Source organism: Anas acuta, chromosome 1 (genome assembly GCF_963932015.1).
Source record: "Anas acuta chromosome 1, bAnaAcu1.1, whole genome shotgun sequence".
Classification (NCBI taxonomy): Eukaryota; Metazoa; Chordata; class Aves; order Anseriformes; family Anatidae; genus Anas; species Anas acuta.
The window spans coordinates 5,660,448-5,683,361 of NC_088979.1; the positions used below are offsets into that span (position 1 = coordinate 5,660,448).

Consider the following 22,914-nt stretch of genomic DNA (forward strand, 5'->3'; position numbering starts at 1 on the left):
GACCTGCAGTGACTTACCTGCATTGAAATCACAAGTGCTCTAACTGTCTTTATACCTCAGTCCTCCACAGTTCTCCCATCCAAATCATAAAGATACAAAGAAAATGTATAGACATATGATTGACCCAGGACTTCACCAGGAACATGTACCATTACCTAAGTGCACTGACAGTGACCCACAGGCTTCTAAGTACCAAATACTTCTGTCCAAGTCAAAATGATCATGTTCCTGGTTCTGGTGACTTAAAAAGCAGCTTCCCCCAAATTTTATGGCATGCTAAAATCATTTGCTTATGTGAGGAGGAAAAATAAATAAAAATAAAAGCCAAACAAGATTTGGGAACTGAATGCAGTGAACATGTTCTTGAATATATTTATCCAGTATTCACTCAGTTCCCATACCAACAGGGAAAAATAGCTACTTCCATTACAAAATGTAGTATATAAACACCAGCTCTCTTAGTATTTGAAGAACAGATTTTATTTCAGAGAATAAAGAAGCTCTGTTAGAACTATTAGCTATAGTTGAGCCTACTTTTCTCAAATACTACTATAGATAAAAGGATAACTTATAATAGTATATTATTCTCTTATGAAGTATCTCCCCAGCAGATAATTCACACAAATCTGCTTGTCAAAACTGCCATAACTTCACTTCATCCAAAGAGTAGCAGTGTAAATGCAGCATCATACCCCTCAAAACCTCTGCTTTTACCATCCACCATCCACTTTATTTTCATCATTTATAAAAAATAAGTGTAATTCCTGTAATTCCTTTTAAGATACTCTTCCGATTTTCAGGAGAAGAAAATTATTTTGGAAACAGGTTTCTTTGTGCTTTTCTTGTACGTTTGGCAATAATAATACAAATGTTGTGTACACTTGCCTTACTAAGATATGGATGAACTGGGTATAATTTCCAGTGCTTCCTTTCTAAGCCAAAATCATTCTTAATGTAAAATAAAAAAAAAAAAATCAAAAAAAAAATCACATTTTTATAATAGCAAACTCTAAATTGAAATCTGAGGATGATTTTTTTTCCAAGGAGAGAGTTTTCTCAGAAGGGTTACTCAAATGTTATGTTTGATGATTTTGTGTCTCAAAATAGCAAGCAAAGATGCATTTGCTTTCAATTTTATAATGAAATCATAGACTGGGATGAGTTCCTCATGTTGCTTATGATAGTCAACTTTTAGTTACCACGAACAACTGGGATTGGCAGATTAGCACTACACAGTAACTGAAAACATGTTGACAAAGTGAGGTTTTTGACTTGAAAAGTGCACTGCAACAGCTGCAGCCGCCAGCCAGAAATTTTGTGCAATCCTCTCTAAGTGTTCATGTATTATTTGTGCCTGTCATGTTCCATCAGACTTTTTATCTGATGTTGTTGATGCACCAAATGTTGTGTACCTAAGTTTGGGCTTGTGTCTTTCTATGTCTCCTGCTCTCTTTATTAGTACATCTTAACACGTGCAGAACTCCATGAGTCTATTCTGTCATGTAACTCCTTAATTATTACTAAGCTTGTCTTCCCACACAGAAGTTTTGATATACAATTGTGTCCAGGCATGAAGGTCAATGTTGTTCTCCCTTAAGATATTGTTCATAACACTTTTTTAAGCATAGGTCTTCTTTCATTCAAAAAAGGCTGACTACTTGACTTTGACAAACCTATCCCTGCATTTAAGAACATCAAAAAAATGAAAGGGTACTCCTGCCAATTACATAAAATCAGGATAGATTTTCTAGATAGAACTTTCTAGAGTTTTCCAAACTCTAGAAAAGACAGACAGTGCATAATAAACAAAATTGGAGAGTACTTCGATGTCACCTGCAAGAGTGCAGTTGGCTGGCATCAGTCAGATTTCCCTCAGCCCACAAAGAACTATCAGTGGTAAATAAACACGTGCCTTTATGCCATGAGAAAGGGAAGCTAAGAGTGATTAAGTAGCGATAAAGTGCTTCATCTGACATGAGTTTGCCAGGTGGGTGCCACGCAGAATTAAAACACAGGTAGAAAGGTATAAAATTACTTTCTCAGGAATTCTGAGTACTTCTCCACTTCTTGACAGTTTGGGGGAGTAGAGGAAACAAGGAATCAGAAGGAATTTTAGTGGATGATACTGAGAGAACCCACTCAAGGGGGAGATAATGTTTTCGATTTAGATGTCAATTGATAATGAAGCAGCCTTAGTATCACGTGATAGACAAATTGGAGTGGGGCAAATGTGACATGATAACAAAAAGTTGCTTGTGTAGTAAGAGATCTCATTGAGAGACACATGGTTATGCTGTGACAACACAGCTGGGATTTCTTAATTTCTCTTTTCCTCTGTTTCTCCTTCTTCTTTATTTCTCATCTCTTTTTACCTCAAAACTGTTTTGGTGGTTGGTTTCTAGTTTTGTTTATTTGTTTTGTTTATTCTTCCCCTGCCTCAAGGCAAACAAGAAAACAACAACAACAACAACAAAACTTGGAAAATGTAAGTGTGTAAGCTAGGAGAAACTTTGAGTCTTAAAAAGAATTATAGATATAAAATATTTACTTTCCAATCATAATTTAACTTTTTTTTTTTTTTTAATTGATGTTGAAGCTTCAATTGAAGTTGAAGTTGAAGCAATGATATTTACCCAGAAAGAGTGGTGAGGAGTACAAGGAAGCTGAAAGAAGAAACCTAGTTGAGCTGACTTTTCACATGTGAGAAACTGTAGGTATTCCTGTCTGTACTGTATAGGGAACTGGACCCTTTCCAGTATCATTCTTCATTAAGTGCTGTTATGATGCCAAGCAACCATTTTAGAGGAGATGCCAACACTGTTTCTAAAGCCATAAATGCCACCAGAAGCAATAAAGCAGCATTCTGCCAGAAATGCATGAACCTAGCACAATGTAAAAGGTGTTCAAATATCACAACAGTCCAAGCAAATTTCATGAAATTAAGAAAATGGTAGACTGATACAGACCCGTTTGAAGTCAATACAAATCTCTGTGGGGACTTGAAAGGGCTGAGGACAAAGCCCTCAATGTACAATTTCTGTTGGAGGTATTTGAAGGTTTAGGATGTCAGTAGGGAAGACAAGACTGAAAAGGATCTCATAGGTCATCAAGTCCAGTCACTTGTTATTTCTGGTATCTCATCATATACTCCCTTTCATTACTGTATCAGGCTCTGTCTGTGAATGTCAGAACAAAGGTGCAGCAGCCAAATATTTCTCTGATGAAGAGGATAAGGCACAAGAGATAATCAAAGTGGTTTCTTTAATATCTGAAGTAAAATATTTAACCTACAGTGAAAATGAAAACGAGATGCTTGCAATCACTCCTATGAGGCTCATTGTAGTCATATTAAGCCTCTAATGGCAGCTGTGAAACCTGGAAAAGGAAGACATTTGCACTGAACTTACTGATTGAAACTTAGTAAATAATTACACAAGTCATGATGCAAAAGATGGAAGATATGGAAGATCAATCTTTCTTAGATATGTCAGTGCTACACAGTAAAAGGACATGAAAAACAGGGTGAAAAAGTGTTTAAAGTCTGAACCCAGAAAAGGGAATAGGACTGCTAAGTCCAACAGCTGAGGAGCTGTTTTAACACTGTAGCTGTTTTTCCAGTGTAGAACATGATTTAAAGGACTCTAACAAAGGTTAGGTGCCTGGAAGTGTGATTTTGAAGGTTGGTTTTCTCTCATTAAAGAAAATATAAAACAATGGCTAATTTATGTTATTTGATGTAATTATTGGTGGAGAAACCTAGATCCCATTTTAAGAACAGAGATAAAATTTAACACATCTTAAATAAGAAAGAATATATTCTGTATGGAGTTATATTTTTATAAAACCTCTTTTTCTCCAGTAGGATTCTTTTCTTCTTCTTCTTCTTCTTTTTTTTTTTTCTTTTCTTTTTTTTTTTTTTTTTTTTTTTCTGTAATTCTCACCTGTTCTTTGGATAGATTGGATTGTTTATAGAACCACTTTTTCTTCTTTTTCTCTTTGCAGTTAATTGTGGATCTTCATTTTCTCATTTTCATGGAAAATTCTTGTGAAGGTATATTGTTCATTTGTCAGCTTTATCATACAGATATTTGGCACTTAAAATTCATGTTCTGATGGTGTGAATTAAAAGACTGTATCCTATCACTCAAGAAATGAAGCCCTGAGAGTTAGGTTTTCCGTGTATAATTACTAATTCAAAATTTGCCCATTACCAATATATTTACATTATCCAGGCATTTTGGCAAATGTTCTTGTAACATTTTGGGGAGTCACCAGATGGCACTAAAACATTGCTAGGTGCCAAAAATCATTACATTTTCTAGCCAATAAATGCATTACTTTAAAATAATGTAATTTCTCTCCACTTCAGCTGCAGCTTGGACTGATATCTCCTTTAAATTTCATTGAACTGGAGACATTGGCACATGCACCTTGAGCCAGAGAGGAGCAGAATGAACTTAAAGACATAAATACATAATCCAAAATCACTACAACATTGTGAATATTTTTATCATAATTTTAACCTTATTTCCTTTACCTGAAATCAAAAAGAATTTTACAGTGCCTGCTTACTACATCAGTACAGCTTCAACCTTTTCCCAAGAAAGCAGTAGTTCTTTCCCTGTTGACATCAATTTCAAATCAATCTTTTCTTATCTCCACTGTGCAATGGCAACATTGAGTACTTGAGTTATTATTTTATCTAACATGAATCCATATTCTGCTTTATATATATTGTTAACAGTGATCATAGAATCACAGACTCACAGAATGGCTTGTGTTGGAAAGGTCCTTAAAGTCCACCCAGTTCCAACCCCCTGCTATGGGAAGGGACACTTCCCACCAGACCAGGTTGCTCAAAGCCCCATCCAGACTGGCCTTGAACACCTCCAGGGATGGGGCATCCACAGTTTCTCTGGGCAACCTGTGCCAGCACCTCACCACCCTCTGAGTGAAGAATTTCATCTTAACATCTAATCTAAATTTCCCATCTTTTAGTTTAAAACCATCATCCCTTGTCCTACCATTATCTGCCCATGTAAAAAGTTGTTCTTCATCTCTTTTATAAGCCCCCTTCAAGACTGTAAGGCTGCAATGAGTTCTCCACAGAATCTTCTCTTCTTTAGGTTGAGCATCACCAGCTCTTTCAGCCTTTCTTCACAGGAGAGGTTCTTCAGCCCTCTCATCATCCTCATGGCCCTCCTCTGGATCCACTCTGACAGATCCACATCTTTCTTGTGCTGGGGACCCTAGAGTTGAACACAGCATTCCAGGTGGGGCCTCACAAGGTAAGAGCACAGGGGGACAATCACCTCCCTCCACCTGCTAAACACACCTCCGTTGATGAGATTTTTATCTCTCACAAATTTCTCTATCCAATTCTGTGACCAAAATACCCTATTTAAAGATGGGTATGAGAAGAATGAAAACAATTCAAATTCTATTTAGAGATCTTGGAATATTCCGGAAGTCTTTTTCTAAAATGTTACATATCACATTAAATTAATTTGGTATATCTTGTAATTTATTTGCTGTTTTTCTGAGCCTTCCCAATATGTGTCATGGTTGTTTGGAAAGACAGATGTCTTCATAACGAGAATCCCCTCTCTCCTTCCCCTTTCCCACCTTTTCTTGCTGAGTGTGACATCATATGATATTGAATATCCCTTTGGTTGGTTTAGGTCAGCTGCCCTGGTGATGTCACTTCCCCACCTCTTGCCCACCCCCAGTCTGATGGCTCTGAAGGGGGCTGGAGGGAGTCCTGATGCAGTTCCAGTATTGTGCAGCAATAGACACTGGTATGATACCAATGCTGTTCTAGCTTCAAATCCAGATAACAGCACTGTAAGGGCTGCTGCAGGGAAAGTTAACTCCATCCCAGACAGACCCAATACAACCACGCAGTACTTTGAGTTTCCTTTACACACAAGGATAGAATTTCATATTACAGACAGCTGGATCTGTTAAGTGGGAAGGATAAAGGAAAGAGTAGGCCAAGGACTGCAGTTTGCAATAGGCTCCCCACGCAGAGAATCTAAAACGGGGAAGAGAAGGATCTCTAAGTTAATGACCTTTTTTTTTTTTTTTTTCACTGAAACCTGCCTGAAAACAATTTCTCTTTGGGGATTTTTCAAGATGCAAGGAGAGTAGTTGGAGTGATAGCAGTACACCCTGTGATAGGCACTGCAAAATTCAGGGGACATGCTTGAAATAATGGCCTGTGGAAAAGTAACAGAGCCCCTGCAACAAATAAATGAAGCAGGTAATGAGCGGTTATCTATAAAGAAATTTAATCTTTATGATGCAGGTCATCGTGGGACCTGCCCTGGAGCTCACAATTGCATTTGTTAGGAAATTGTCCCACAAAACCAAAATGTCCAAGAGTTGTCTCTTTGATCCCCCCGCTCTCATCTCAGGGTGATTACAAGGCTGTAATCTGGGCACACTCTGATATCCATTCATCACATTCTGAATTTCTGTATTACATAATGAGCAAAATAAGAGGCAACATATTTTTCTCCAGAGAAAATCCACTGTATGATAGATGAAGCTTCACAAATACACGCTCCAGAAAGCATCCAATCATTTAAAGAACTCCCACAACCAAACATTTTAACCTTGAAATATTTTGGAATATTTGATAAATATCTTCTCAACACTAAGCTTATTTCTTTTTCATGAAAAAGCATCATTAAACACTTCGGTTAAAGTCAGGTAAATGTTTTGCAGACCTTCCATCAGGCATTTCAAAGTTTGTGTTCACCTGGATTTCTCTAGAACAGAGATTGCCTTTGAAGGGTTGTCATCTCCCATGATGTTTTTACACTGTGGAAAAGTACTTCTTAGGAGAGACCCACTTTGTGGCCTTTTGTTTCATCTTCCCATTTCTACTTTGTATTGCAGGTAGAATTACTGACTGTGGTTTAATTCCTACAGATGCAACTTTAACAGTCTAAATATGGCAGCACTGAAGCAGTTCATAAACATTAATTAATGTATCCTCATTACATCCCTCTGAGGAGAATGATGATAGAGCAGTGAAGGTGTCTTGGTATGGATCCAGAGGTGTGAGTTCATGCCTTTTCCTGGACTCATTCCAAGCATCACTTCCAGTCAACTTGGCTATAAATGAGTACCACAGCACTGGGGATGAGAGCAAATGCAGCCGGATGGGATATTAGCCATATCACTCCCCTGTGGAAAGTTAGCAACAGAAATTTGTCTTTCCTCAGACTAGCAAAATTACCCTTTGTGATAGTTTGCTTCCACTACATACAGAGGGTGCTGCTACCACCCCTCTGATGACAGCACAGGGAGCAGAGAGGGATGAACACCCAGATCCTCAAAGACATTTCAAGATCTAAATCCCTGTAAACTCAGTGGCAGCTAGGTACACAGATAGAGTAGCTGAGTCAAAGTGATTTGTCTCAGTTCTGCAGCAGAACAAAAAATTGACCCTGACTCATAAGTCAAGGCAACTGGGATATTTGTTTTCTCTTCTGCAAATCTTTGCTGATAAAAGTAATAATTACTCAAGAGAGTCACCCCACTGTGCTAAAGAAGAATGTCTTGAAAATACATATGCATTGTCACACAAGTGGGAATAAAGTTTGTTTAGTCATATGAGATGAAAGCTAATAAATACTGCTTTGCATTCACTGTCTGTTGTACTCATTATTCTTATTAAAAGATCCAACATTTTTTTCAGCATGGAACAAGACAATCACTGCTTTGGAGAGTTTATATAAACTTTTCATCCAAGAAACTCACAAGGCATTTATAAATAGTAATTAATTAAACCATTGGAAATTATAATATGTCTTTATAGATGGGAATCTGAGGTTCAGAATTCACTATATCACTCAGGGCATCACTTAACTGATGTCCAAATGGAAATAAAAAGCAGTAACAATGATTTCTTGTCCTGTACTCTAATCACCAAACCCATTTCCTCCTAATAAATAATGTAAGTTGTTTTTATTTTAATGATCTATAAAGAAATTAGAATTTGTTTAGATTGCCCTAAGGTGAATGAAGACAAAAAGGTAATGTAGATACATGGCATCTTGCTTTTCCTCTAAGCACTTCACTGTATTGCACAGACAATACAGTGAAAGTTTTGAAAATTAAATGCTCCATCATTAGCTAAATAGGCAGAAGTAACTGTCTGAGTGATAAATAACGGATGCATGTAGCATCATTTAGAGACCATACTACACTGAAAAGTAACCTATTTTATCAAATATTTTCTGGACTCTGTTAGATGCACTGGAACCAGTGAAGCAATAAATACATCAAAATACGGAGGTAAACAAAATCATAAAACACCCAACATGACAACTGAAACACCCATGAATACATAAATATTTATGAAGCAATAGGTACTTCTGAAACACCCAGAAGGTTTTCATTGGATTGAACAGTCCAATCAAAGCATTGCATCTTCATATGATGGAGGAAATAGGAATTACATGGCAGGAAAAGGAAATAGTGGCTTGTCCACATATAGGTTAATTGTGTTTAAATTGTCCAGTACAAAGGAAAAAAAAAAAAAAAAAAAGATTGCCTTCAGTGTGATCGGAGCCCTGAGTTACCAGTTTCCAGATACTGATTATTGCAAGGGAAATTTCAAGCAACTCAGTATGCTTCATCTGAAATGTTTTTGTTTTTTGTCTTTTTCAAATTCTTATTTTCTTCTCTAGCTCACACTTTTTAGACAAACTTGTGCTCTGGACATGAGGTTTTGAATGGCAGCATCAGACACCTTCAAATACACTGTAACTCAAATGAACCCTTCTGAGATCATCTTTTTTTACATTTGTTTCAGAAAAAAAAAAAAAAAATCCATAACTTTTTCCATAGATTGGATGGACTTATTCCACCCGTTCTCTCTACCTGATATTTGTGTAGGTGGTCCAAACACATAGAATTGGGAACTCTTGTCCTTGTTCTGCTATATAAAATAAGCCAATAGCAGCAGTTCATAAACTTTTAAAGGCTTTATATAATTAGACTCCTATGGGACAAACATGAAAGCTGAACAAAATAGGCTAGAACTGTATGCTTTCTTTCTTTCATCATTTTCTAAACATTTTCTATATTTTTCCTAATTTAAGGATCAGAATGGTCATTAAACCTGATTATCTGGTAGAATCCTGTATATCTCACACACCACGTCCTGTAAAGACCTCAACAACTTATGTCTAAAACACATTTTTCAGAAAGTTTATCTAGCCTTATTTAAAAATATTAAAGATGAATAATTCATTACTCTTCCTTGTAGCTTGATGTCATCAAACTAAAATTAGTCATCTTTCTACACTTCCTCAGAAGCAGGAACAATGAATGTTGTTGAGGTTAACATAAGGAGCAGAACAAAGTGAATAAAGGAATGAAAAGCAGGCATGTTTCCTGTATTTATTTATTTTTTAATTATTTATTTTGCATTTTCTACTTAGCCTTCCTAAAATCTATTGCTTAGTGGTAGTAATAATGTGTCAGTTTTTGTTTTTTTTTTTTTTTAGAAACTAGACTCCTTTTACTAAGAATATAGGCCCAGGAGTTTTGGTACAGAACTGTAGCTTCAGGGATAGAAACTTGTTGCACATAATAAGTATTGTGATAAACGCATGAAAAGCTGGTTGGGCTACCAAGGTTGAGACCTGTTCATCTTTCCTTCTCCTCAGAACCACCTTGACCAGACATTGTGATTAAACATTTTTAATTCCTTTATATATCTACATGCCTGAACTACTTTTTACATACCCTGTTCCAGCCAAGAATCTCAAAGGAAACATTGTTCCTAAAATTAGCAGTACTAAGTACTAAGTACTGCTAATTTTAGTACCAAGTACTAAAATTTTAATACTAACTTAGTATTTAGTACTAAGTACTGTTAGTACATAGCATGCTATGGCAGCCTGTAAACATCTAATGCACTCCTGACAATGTGGCATGAATTTAAATTTACACACAAAGTTTTCATTCAGTATTCATTTCTACCATAAGAGTGAGCTAAGTAGAGTGAGAGCATTTCCTTGTGTAGAATGACAAGTTGTATCTATTTTTTGATGAATACTAATTCCATTTGCTAAATAAAACACACAACAGATAACTACTGTTGTTACATTCTGCCTGAATGGACAAATTATTTGATGAATGGCAGCAAAATTCATAGATTACTTTCCTCTAGTATTAAACTGTCCCTTTCTTGTGAGTTCTGAATATAAGACAGAATCTGCAGCCCAGCCCTTATTCGTAGCATATAGCTTCTGTAGAACTGGTATTGGCATCATGTCTTTTTATGATGTCCCATTGTCCTTATCTATAAACTCATTCCTTACAATTTGGGAAATATTTCAGTGCATTCAAGGAAATTAATCTATTGGGCTTGTTAAAGTTCCTCACCTGAGTTAATACAGAACATCTTCAATAAGGTTGGCAGATTTTGGCACTTTTAGATTTCAGAATTTGGACCAAAATTATGTACCAAACTGTATCATCACATGAAATTAATCCTTCCCCAGGCCACTTTGTCTCTGCATGTTGGTTCTGAGCTTTTGTTCTCTCCACACACTCTGCAGGATGCTTCACCTCGGGTCAATTTGTTCTGAAGGACTCTAGTTACTATATCACCATGGGGTTAGCTAAACACTATCTTTAGCCCTGTAGATCACTTGCAGCAGCAGGAGGCCTCCATGCTCCCCAGCCTGGCTGAACACAGTATTTTTAACATTTCAGCAAGCACTTCAAGGAGACTTGCAAAGACAAATGAACTAGTGTGGGAGATGAGAGCACTAAATGCAAGGGTATGTAGCAATAAACTATGCTTCAGTGGGACTGATCCTGCCTGGAACAAAGCATCTGAAAATATATTTTGTGAGTGCTTAGGTGGGTCACAGTGTGTCTCTGTACAGAATCTAAAAGGCAAATTAGTAGCATAAGATATGGCTCTAATTATAATTATCCCTTTAAGTATTGTCTAATACACCATTTCTGCTAGCTCCTCTAAGCTTCACAAAACAACGTACAGAAGATTAGATTAGACCTCCACATATACATTTAATGTTAGGTAAATTAGACAGTCAAGTGTTGCTGGTCTCTTTTTAGGATGTGTACCCATCAAGGAAAATAAATAAATAAATAAATAAATAAATAACTTATTTCTAACTCAGTTCTATAGCTGCTAGTATCAGAGATACTAGATCAGCAGAGCTGTAGGTCTTTTTGACCTGACCTTGGCTGACACAACAGCAGGCACTAAATTCTCCAGAAGGAGGACAGAGGGAACAAATTCCTTCCTGCATGCTTGTATTGCTCAGCATGTTTGCCTGGGCTACAGGAACTAGTGATCTGCTCATGGGCTGCACTTTCCAAAAAAAATCAGCAGTGCTGTACCTCTAGGAGCCCAATGGTGTCTGATATAGCATGGTCCTGCTATATATGACATGGCCCATATATGTCTTCACTTTAAAAAGCTTTCTTTCATATTTCTTTTTCTTTTTCCTAGAGAAAATCACAAGAAAATCATTTTCTGTTTCAGATATAAGAACGAAATCTTTCAAGGCACTAAAATCTGGCTGCCTTACCATGGCTCTTGTATAACCCATTTACAGCTCCGATCTTCTCCTTCTGCAGAGCAGCTCCTCTGTGTGAAACTCAAGATGTTGGCTTGGGAGAGTGGTGTCATAAGAAAAACAATGCTCTTTGTATTTGTTACTGTTGCCTTTATATATATGTGTGTGTACCCTTTATGCTTGTGTAGATATATATATATATATATATATATATATATTACAATGCTAGGAATGACTTCCGGCCAAATATTGAATGAAGCATCCAAGGATACAAATTGTTTGCAAGTGAAATATACATACATACATATATATATATATATATATATATATATATATATACATTTTTTTTTGGAGGGGGGAGAAAAGGGGGAGGAGAAGGAGTCCACAGAAACCTGCTTGTTTATATAAGCAGTGACTGCTCTAAGTCAGTGTCATCTCAGCCACAGAATTTAAAATGGAAGTGCTGTATCATGGTTATATATACTGCTTAAATGTCACCTTTTATTCATCATGTTTATTTTACGTCTAAACTAGCACTAGATCTTATGAATAAAGGAAAAAAAAAAAAAAAAACATTTCAAAAAGGAAGGGTTGGGGCTATGTGTTGACAGATTACATGGAGAATGACTAAACATTCTTTGCTAGAGTATGTACTTGATCGTACTAGAATCTTAATAGTAATAAAGCCGTATTATTTTGGAATCTCCTGAAATATCCTTTATCTAGAAAGAAGGTTAAATTCTAGTACACAGAAGCTGCAACTGAGAAGGTAAGATAAATGCGTATTTGCTTCAGGATTAATGCAGCTTTTAAAACAATTTACAGCCCAAGAAACTATTAGAACACACTAAACATTCTATTTAAAATGAATCATTACTCATACAATATAAAATGCAAAGGAAATTGAGAGCTTTGAAGAGGAAGGTAGATTTTGTATTTTAATAAAAATTTCTCTGATATTTTGGAGCTGTGAATCCCAGATTATTGGCACTTTTGCAAGATCATCATCTACACAGTCATGCTTAAGACCTCCTTGGTTTCCTTAGTCATCAGTATAAGCAGGAATAGTTTAATGTAGTGTCTCCTTCACAATTAGGATCTCTGCTGGACTATAGAAAACCCCAAACAGTATGTTTTTGTCTGTGTTTAATTTAGGAATTATGGTCTATTGACCTCCAAATCAAAAAACTATTATTCTAACACAGAACTGAAGGCAACCACTACAAAATATCCTTTACTCTTAATAGGTATATTCTGATTGACAAGTACAGAAAAGAAACTTACATTGGTGTCCATATCACCTAAACATGAAGATTCATGCAGTGCAGGCATCCAGATGTGAGTCAGTTGGTCTTGCCTCCCTTTGCTTTCAGAAAAAAGAAACATGAACAAATGACCCACTTGGATATCAATTTTAGGATGAGATTAAGTGTTTTAGGGATCACCCATGTATTATATTGGGCATCCAGACAACTAACGCAGCTGTAGACTTTCCAACTTAAGTGTATCTGCAAAGTCTAAAAAAGTTTTCTAAACCCTCTACTACAACTCGTTAACCATCCTGTTGTCTCATTATCTGCCTATATTACATAAAGACTTTTTTTTTTACAGTGCAGCAAGGAAGATACCTCTATCCCCTATGACATCAAATATCTTTTTCATAATATTCAAATTATTAATTTCAGATAATATAAAGCCCTGGTGGAAAATCTATGGAATTGATGAAATCCTATTAAATATATGACATAATAAAGAACATTGTGTATTTCCCTGATTAAAATTTTTATCTGTAGTTACAAAATGAGAAGGTTCTTTAATATTTAATTAAATACATTACTGATCATTCATTTGCACAAGCTGGAAGACATTGGTCATGTTTCTTAATCATAATATATTTTGTACCAGTCTGTCTGCAATATTCAGCACCCAGAAGTTCAGAAAAATAAAAAATAAAAAATCCAACCTATGGCTGAATAAACAGCCAAAATGTCTAATGATTCAGCCCAGGTCATTACTGCTGCTGTAGCTTTGCACCCTATTATACAGATGGTTAATTGGCTAAGAAGCAGGGAACAAAGTAGGAGTGAGCACTTTCCTATGTGGCTCACAATCCCATCTGAGTAAAGCCTGGTCCAATGCAGTGATTGATCTAGGACATCTAGACGCAGGTGTCAACACATCCAAAGGACTCTTCCCATTCTGCCAACAGATTTCACTTCCCTTTGCAGTAGGCTGGGTCAAAGCCAACACAGCTAGGAAATGTTCCACAGCTGATAGTTCTGCCCTGTGTTGGTGACATGACAATTTTACAAGGGTAGGTGTGTCACAGCAATTGCAGGGCTGGTCATGCCATGGCTGACTTGTCTTCAGTGCTGATAGGTACATGCCTGGGTCTTCTCTCAGAGGTCATTTGTATCCACACTTCCAATAGATTACTCAAATAATCTCAATATCCTATTGAATTGAATATCCTATTGAATATCCTATCCAATCCTATCCAATTTGAATTTACAGTGTTGAAACTATTTTACATAATGGATTAGAATCCCCTAGTCAAGACCTCATAACTGGACCTTCAGCCATTTATCTTCACCTCATTTCACTCAGTTAAATTTAAGACCAGTTTCATATTGCTTCTGCTGTCTTTGATATACATGATACAATATTGTGCACATTTTCCCTTTAGTGTGTTTCTGTGAGTTTCATTGTAACCATAGTCTGGTATACGAGAATTGGCTCAGACATTAATTTGATAAAGTCTTTTCTCTCTGAAGTATTTAATTCAATAATTTCATTGGCACCTTCATGCTACACATTTATTAGGATTTTATTCCCCCCAAGAACACAGGCTCTTCTCTAAACAGTAATTTGTTGCTGTAGTAGTTTATCAGAGAGATATGTCTAAAGGTTTCTGTTAACGGTGCATATTTCATAAGATAGTACCATTCAGAGACTCACTAACGAGGAGAAAGCAAGGAGAACTTACTCAGCTATACATGAGAAAAATGAGTGGATTAATAGAAGAGAATTACACCTGCTACGTTTCCACCCATTCTTTGTAGCTTAATGAGAAGGTTTAATAGGGAACCAAAGTGTGTGGTGAAGCTCCACCTCATCTAATATCTCATTCAGGCTGATCCATGGTTCCAAGTGGAGCTTGGAGCAAACAGTTAATTACCAGAGGATGCAGACTTTTATGTACTTATGTAGCCATGTTACAAACAGGGGGCTCATACTGCCAAAGCTGAAAGAAAAAATCAAATGTTCTTGAAGAAAAATTCTTACAGGTCTGAGGATAATCACAGGAACTATTTGCTTCATAGGGTCCTGACCACAGATATTTTCTTTGTATTTGTCCCTCTCTTTGTCTATATGTCTGTGGATTTTCTTTCACAATTTTACACCGTTGTTTTCCAACCCTCTCAATCTCTCAGCTTCACTGACATGCTGTGACAAGGATTTCCACAGCTTGATTCCAAGCTCTGCAAAGAACTACCTGCTTGCATCCATTTCTAACTTGCCACTTGTTAGCTTAATTTCATACCCAAGTTCCTACAGTGGAAAAGACAATGAAAAATAATTTTCCTCATAACTGTTCACAATTCTGTATATCTCTGCCATATTCTCTTTCAGTCAGCTGTTTCCCAGGTTGAAGAGCCCAAGTATACTTGATCATCCCCAATATTGTTTCACTCTTTTGATAATCTGAGAAGAAAACCCTTTCTTAAAGCTTTTTTCAGTTTTACCAAATCCTTGGCAAAAATATTTTTCATTTATCCTTTTTGAAAATAACAAAATGGAAAGTAGAAGGAATAACTTTGCATGATGGTTCATACAGAAATTCATCATGGATTTCATCATTTGTCTTGTTCCCTAATCATTTCCAAGTGTTTGATTTGACTGTTAACAGCTGCTATTTGCACAGCAATACTTGTCTGCTATACCTCCAAGATCTTCTAGTCCACTACCATGGGTGTAAATTTGGACATTTTTTTTGGCTGCTTTGATTTACATCTACATAAATTGAAATTTATCTACCACTCCTGCAGCACTTAGCATTTTGCCCTGAATAAACTGTAATTGCCTGCAACCTTTCTTACCTGACCCTTCACTGTTTTCCAAGTCAGTCGCTAATGCTTTGAACAGCAGGGACCCACACAGCTTCTTCCAATAGCCTGTTCCCATAGTCTTTGCCCTTTTAACCATTTCTTTATTCATGTGTTATGGTTTAACCCATCAGACAGCTAAGAACCACACAGTGGTTCCCCTGCAGTGGGATGGGAGAGAGAAATTAAAAAATTAGAAGTACCTGAGATAACTAACTTTATTTCAACTCATGAGGGAAAAAAAAAAAAGGAAAAAAAAGTAGCAAAACAAGTTATGCACAATAAAATTGCTTACCACCAGTCAACCAATGTCCAAACTGCCCCTGAGCAATAGGGTAACTGACAACTTGCTTCTAACTTTACTAACTTTTTTTTTTTGACTTGACATCACATGGGATGGGATGTCCTTTTGGTCGCTTTGGGACAGCTGTCCCAGTTGTGTCCCCTTCCAGCTTCTGGTGCACCCCCAGCTGCCTCATGGACAGGGCAATATGAGAAACCAAAAAGCCCTTTTGAAACTAATACATTAGTGTGTTATCAGCATTGTTCACATCCTAAACCCTAAACACAATAGTACACTAGCTACTAGGAAGAAAATTGTCTCAAGCAAAACCAGGAAGAGCCTTCTCTGGCTCCCTGGTTTCTCTAACACCTCTGGCAAACTGAACTTATTGTCAGATTTCTGGAAATCCACTCAAGCTTCAGGCAGCATATTAGTAGGATTTAATTGATGTTCAGGACTTGAAATTACTCCTAGTAATAGGGGATGCTGAGTTCACAACCACTACCCATATAGGATAATGTTCATATCACACTGTGCTCTAACAATACTTACTTTGTCATAGCAAGTTGCAATTATATTTATGTTAAAGAATACAAAGCAGCAATTTCAGTGAATTCATTCCCAATATATGTGCTGACCCTGCACAGATGTTGACAAGTAACTTCATTTACTTTTTAGAGTATTCTTAAGTTACAGCATTCACAAAATACAACAATTATAGTTTTAAAAGCTATAAATGTAATGGATTGACTGGAGCTCACCTCAGATGGAAACAATCCCTGATCTGAATATGCCCCCCTAGGTTCTGCAGGGCAGTGTGCTTTGAAGGGTAAAAGAGGAGGCTGGGAATTGAAAGTGAAGAGATGAGAAGAGAAAACAAGTTTTTCAATGCTGCTCTGATTTTCATCCCTTCAGACCCCAATAATGACTTGTGTGATAAAGGGCCAGCTCACATCTGCTGGGGCAAGTCCTCACCACGATCTTTGGGTGATCTGGCTACACACCACTGCCAGCTGGGAAGGGAGAAAGACCTGACTTTGTGACATCCACCTGGCTGTCAAGTTTTTTCTTGTCATTGCAAGGCTGAACTGCAGTATTTTACGACAAAAAAAAATACAGCGTGTAGTTCTCTCTGCTCCACTCACTTGTGGAATGTTAAAAAATAAAATATGTATATTTCAATACTATGTAAAAAAAAAAAAAAACAAAAACAAGGCTCTGCATTATGCATTCCTCTGACAGCCTACAATGAATGTTTTGAAATGGCGATCAACAATTTTTACTTTGATTCTCATGCTTAAAAATCCCATCAGTTTTGCAAATACAGAAGTTAGAGGAGAATGTTAATCAATAAATTTAATGCAATAAACAAACAAAGCAAAACAAAACAAAATAAAGAGAAAAACAAAACACATGAACCCCTGCAAGTATATTGATTTTACAATAGCAGGAAAAAGAAAAAAAAAAAAAAAAAAAAAAGGAAAGAAAAAAAAAGTGCAGTATTTGCTGGAGCTAGATTCCGAATACTGGATCCAGACAACCCCAGTCTCTCTCTCCGTTTGTCTGCTCACTACTTTAATGTGGTCACTCTGTTTTGTCCAGATAATCAACACATATCCTGTTCATATTCTTATATATCATAATGATCTTCATGAGATAAGAGCTCACTTAATGTTATGTACAACATAAAGAGAACTCTTCTCGCCCTTTCAACAGCCTTCCACCATTGAATGGAAAAGTGAAAATAAATTGCAAAAATCTTTTTCTTTTTATTTCTTCTTCTGTAATGCAAGAATAAAATATGCTCTTTGGTGTTTGTGTTTTGTTGTTGTTGTTATTTGTTTTGTTTTGTTTTGTTTGTTTTATTTTCATTTTATTGTAAAGAGTCACAATTGAATCACAATTGCTTGTGATTCAAACTGGGATGAAGATAAGTTTGGATCAGAATTTCAACCTCAGAGAAATGAACTGGAAATGGAAAATAATTAGAGGTAACCTAGCATATGTTATTCTCCTAGTCTTGTTTAAAACATTTAAACAAATAAATAAATAAATAAATAAGTCTGATCACTTTGGAGGTATAACTGGTCATTCATGTCTGGTTTAGGCACATTGTAAGTGGAGTATGAAATCACTCCTGGTTGATACAGATTTTTATAGGGTATATATTTCAGACTGGTGGGTTTTGGTTGGCTTTTTGATGGCTCATGAATATGGATTAGCTCTAAAACCTGTAGAATCTTAGTAGTTAGGCGTTTTGCCACTATATTAATCAGAAGGTCATTAGCTTTCTTATGAGAAGTTGGACAATGAACTGAGAGATTTGGTGGTAATCTTACATTAAAAGGATAGAATCTGAAGAGGAAGAAACAGGGCTGGAGAACATTTAGAAGGTAAATGCTAACTGAGAAGATTTTGCATAGGAGAAGACAGTATGAGATGAACAGAAGGTCTACAGTCCTCTTGGTGTATGTTACCAGAAAAACTTGGAGTTATGCCCAGGAATCTTGAATCTTTCCCATTTTTTCATGAAATAAAACTGAGATCATGAAGGAGAAGACAATATGTGATCAGGAAATTAAAATTTTACCAAAGCATTTATATATACATATGTTTGCAATATATATTTATGGATTTAGCTTGTATTTCAGCTTTCTTGAAAGGAAGCAAGAAGCAAGATAACAAAAGCATAAACAATTATGAATGATTTACGGAAGCTTCTGTCCTGATCTGTAGAAAAATAGGGAGATATCTGATGATAGCATTGCAAGACGATATCTATTCAACACAGTCTTTCACTACAGAAGTTGCATCTACAACACATTGCAGATGCCAAGGCTTTAGTAAGTCCCAGAGGAAGATAGATTTTTCAATAGATTTTGGAAGAATACTCAAGCACTAAAAAAGAAACAATAAAACACATACATAAGAAATAAAGGAGTATTCCTCAAGTAATCCTTCCAGATCTTAGGTCTTATTATAAAATTAATCTCATTTCTACTTCCTGTGGAATTCCTATATCTTTCTTTGCTTCTTCACTTTGGTTATGGCCACTACCAATAGGAAATAGTTTATTTTATAAAAAATTAGTCAAATTATTTTTCTAGTTTACCAGCTGATACAACCAGAAAATTGTACCAAAACTAACAGGATGAGACAAAAGTCAAAATTTCCCATTCAAAGGAATTTTTGAACTTTTTTTTTTTTTTTTAATTAACATTTTGAATGATAACAAACAGAAAACCTGAAATAAAAATTTATTGTGGAAAAAAATATCAAGAAATAAGGAATAATTTGGTTGGATTCTCTTATTGCAAATTGTATCTTAGCTTGTAATTTATGAAAGATAAAAACATTTAAATGTTTTTATTACTATGTCACTGCATGATTTGCATAACTGGATATGACATCTCATATCCACTGTGTTAAAAATTGCTATTCTAAATGATAATTACTTTTGAAATTGGTATTCTAGCTGATAAATTGGTGTTCTAACTGACCATTTGTCATTGATTTTAGTATTCAGTGGTTCCTTATCATGAGCAGTACAAAAACATACCACAAGAAAATAATATATTTTGGAACTCAAGGAATGAAAACTTTTTTTTTTTTTTTTTTCTGGTATAACTATATATTTTTTTTTAATGAAAGTTTAATGAAATCAATCTGTGAGTGTTGATGAAACAACAATTTCTAGTTAGAAAATTGCTCTATTGGCCAGTTTATCTGCAGTTACCAAGTTACAGAACATTGAAATAATTTTTGCTTTCACAAAAGAATACTGAAGAGAAGTTTAAATTGGAAGTGTTTGTTAATGGTAGTAAAAGTGGAATAATAAAAGTCTGCATTCTATAAAATTGTATAAGTGGTAATATGATTACTTTGCCAATTTTTTTCTCCAAAACTTTTCCTTCTCTAAGTAGTTATTTTCTTTAGGTGGACTGATAATTACCAAAATACAAATTGCAGTATCATAATTAGCAACAACAGCAGGACTAAACATTTGTATTAAAGAAGGCTTTATTGTAACTGACACTGAAATCCTCAGTTTAGAATACTTTTGTGCAAATGAGCAATAGTTAGACATCATGTCAAAGGACAGGTAACTAAATAACCCTTTCTCATATGTTCCAACTGTAAACTGAATAATGGACATTTATAGAGAAGTTGGAGGAAAACTACTGAAACTGAAAAATATTGTGGATACAAAGTTATCACAGCATATGGGATAATCACAGTAGCTACAGTGCTCATTAATTTAAATCAATGTTCCAGTCAAGATGGCAGAGCATCTAAGATGGAGATAGATATATGATGAAGTATAACAGAGGAAATGCTTCAATGTTGTTATATACAGAGTATCTCAGACACATTTTATGACAACAAATGTGACAGGTTAGCAATATGGGAATTTGGGAAAGGAAAGCCCTGAAATCAACACAAATTCTTGCTGTCTTGACTACTCTCAGCTTCCCAAAAGAGATCATGTATTTCAGACTTTCTGTTGTTTCTCTACTTTTCTCATATCAACCATTTTGTTGTTCTGCATGGTCTGAAATCAAAAAAAATGTATATTTATCAAAGTTGTACTGGGTCTGGCTGGAATGTTAACTTTCCCTGTAGCAGCCCATACAGTGCCGTACTCTGCACTTGTAGCTGGAACAGCAGTGTTATCACACCAGTGTTGTGTCCACTGCTGAACAGCACTGGCACAGCATCAGGCCTCTCTCTAGGGGGTGGGCAAAAATTGAGAAGAGAAACATCACCAGGGCAGCTGACCTAAACCAACCGAAGGGATATTCCATACCATGTGATGTCACACTCAGCAATAAAAGGTGGAAACAGGAAGAAGAGGGGAGGGGTGGGCTCTCATTGTGAAAACGTCGGTCCTCCTCCCAAACACTGGCTACGTGCGTTGAGGCCCTGCTTCAAGGACATGGTCAAGCATTACTCATTTGTGGGAAGTAGAGAGTAATTTCTTTCCTCTGCACCTCCACATAGCCTTTATTTGTTTTATTTGTTTGTTTTCCTCCCTTTTTTTTTCCTTCCACCCTCCCTTTTCCCCTTTCCCTTTTTTTTCCCTTTAGTTAAATTGTTTAGTTCATAATAATCTTTCTTTAATTATTATTATTATTTCCCTTTAATTAAATTATCCTTATCTCAACCCATGAGTTGTTCTTTGCTTTGCTTCTCCCCCTCCTCATCTAAAAAGAGGGGGAGTGAGAGAGTGGTTGTGGTGTTTAGCTGCCTAGCATGGTAAAACCACCACAAAGTATAAATGTATTATCAAGGTTTTGCTAATACAATAACATCTGCTATAAGCCATAATAAGAAAGTTGAGCCGAAAAAATAGCTATGTATTAATTCTACTACATTGCCTAATTTATGCGTATGTCAGATTAGACTGCAGAAACACGCATCTTTTCAATTTAAGAAGCATGCATCTTTTTGGTTTAAATGGTGTCATCATCAGTTATTAAAAAAATACTTATTTTGTTTCTCAATTTAGTATGGTACAATCTCCATATAAAAATATTTAAAATATATTTGATATCATATACTAGAAATTAATTCTCTCATCCTCACAACCCACAGGAGAAAGATCAGAAATTCACACCAGCATACTGCAATACAACTCCTCAGATGTGTATACCATCCCATCAGAGATGGATTCAGTTGTTACCTACCAGTAATTCATTCATTCTGTATAATCTACATGCATTAACATAGTAGATCTTCTGATAAAAGGGCACAGACTGTCCAACTTTCCAGTTCCATCTTTCTCCCATTTCCCGTGATCTGCGTATTAAAGCATCATGATCTTTATCCACATGGCCAAGCTTAGTTTATTTTCCCAGCTCTTATTATGTTAGGAGGCAGAAATTGCTTTCTACCCCACATTTTTTTCTACACAATTATTTCCTACAATTAGGATAATATTCTACATCAATAGCTTGTATTAACATTTGGGAAGTACTAGGTCTGATGTTGCATCTCCTGTGGAAAGCATAGACTTGAGGTAATTCTTATACCACTGTATAGGTCCACTGACTTCCGTGCAGATACATAAAATTGACATCTTTGCTACAACTCTAGGTCATACAAAGTAGCAAGCCCAAGGGATTAATTATAAGGAAGAAGTAGACCATTACACAGAAACACAGAGTTAAACAAGCTGACACTGCTAAGTCTCGGATGATATAATGTCCTATACCAAAAAAGTTTAACAGGAATTAACCTGATTCATCTCATTTCAAGTTAGAAATTCTGCCTCTAAACAAATAATAGCAAATGAGGTCCTGCAATGTCCTCATCTTTTTTTCTCACCCTCACACACTTATTTCTCACAATCTCTATTTCGTGTTCTTTAAAATGAAAGAGAAAGAAAAAGGAAGTAGAAGCTCTCAAATTTTCTTTGTTGTATACACATAATTTTTAGAGTAGCTGCATTAGTATTGTTCATGCTGAAACAGAACAAGGAGACAATGTGTTTGTGATGTTTCTATTTTAGACCTTACAAGTGTTTCAGATAGTCACTGACAAGCAGAACAAGAATTAATCTATTGCGTTAATAGGATTAAATGAAGTATGATGGGACAAAATGGGCAAAGTGCTCTTCAAAAAAAGATATATTTTTATTGTACTTCAGTCTTTACCAAATCTGTTCTCTCCAGAAAGCAAGGTCCATGCAAATGCTAGGAAAAGTAAAAGGAGATGTATAAGGGAATAAGGAAGTACTGCAGTATAAAATTTAATAGGGTAACAGTAATACCTGTGCTAAATTCTGAATGCTATTTATGTTATTCATGATGTTAAAGACAGATCCACACAGATCCCCTCACTGAACTGCATGTTATAAATGCTGATGATATGGACTCTGGTTCACATCCCTAAAGGAAATGCATAAAGATTCAAAATACAGTTATTTCTGGAGCATTTTGGTTAAAAT

At 35.9% G+C, this 22,914-nt stretch overlaps 2 long non-coding RNA genes across 2 annotated transcripts in view; one reads left to right on the top strand and one right to left on the bottom strand.

The window, feature by feature from the left end:
• The window catches only part of LOC137842133 (uncharacterized), a 218,511-nt gene that overhangs the window by 87,414 nt on the left and 108,183 nt on the right, over positions 1–22,914 (top strand). The gene's annotated exons all lie outside the window — the stretch shown is intronic.
• LOC137850056 (uncharacterized) lies at positions 6,274–15,799 on the bottom strand. Its single transcript, XR_011092228.1, has 3 exons — positions 15,677–15,799; positions 12,861–12,942; positions 6,274–7,194 (listed from the first exon to the last, which is right to left on the bottom strand). It is a non-coding gene; the product is annotated as an uncharacterized lncRNA (long non-coding RNA).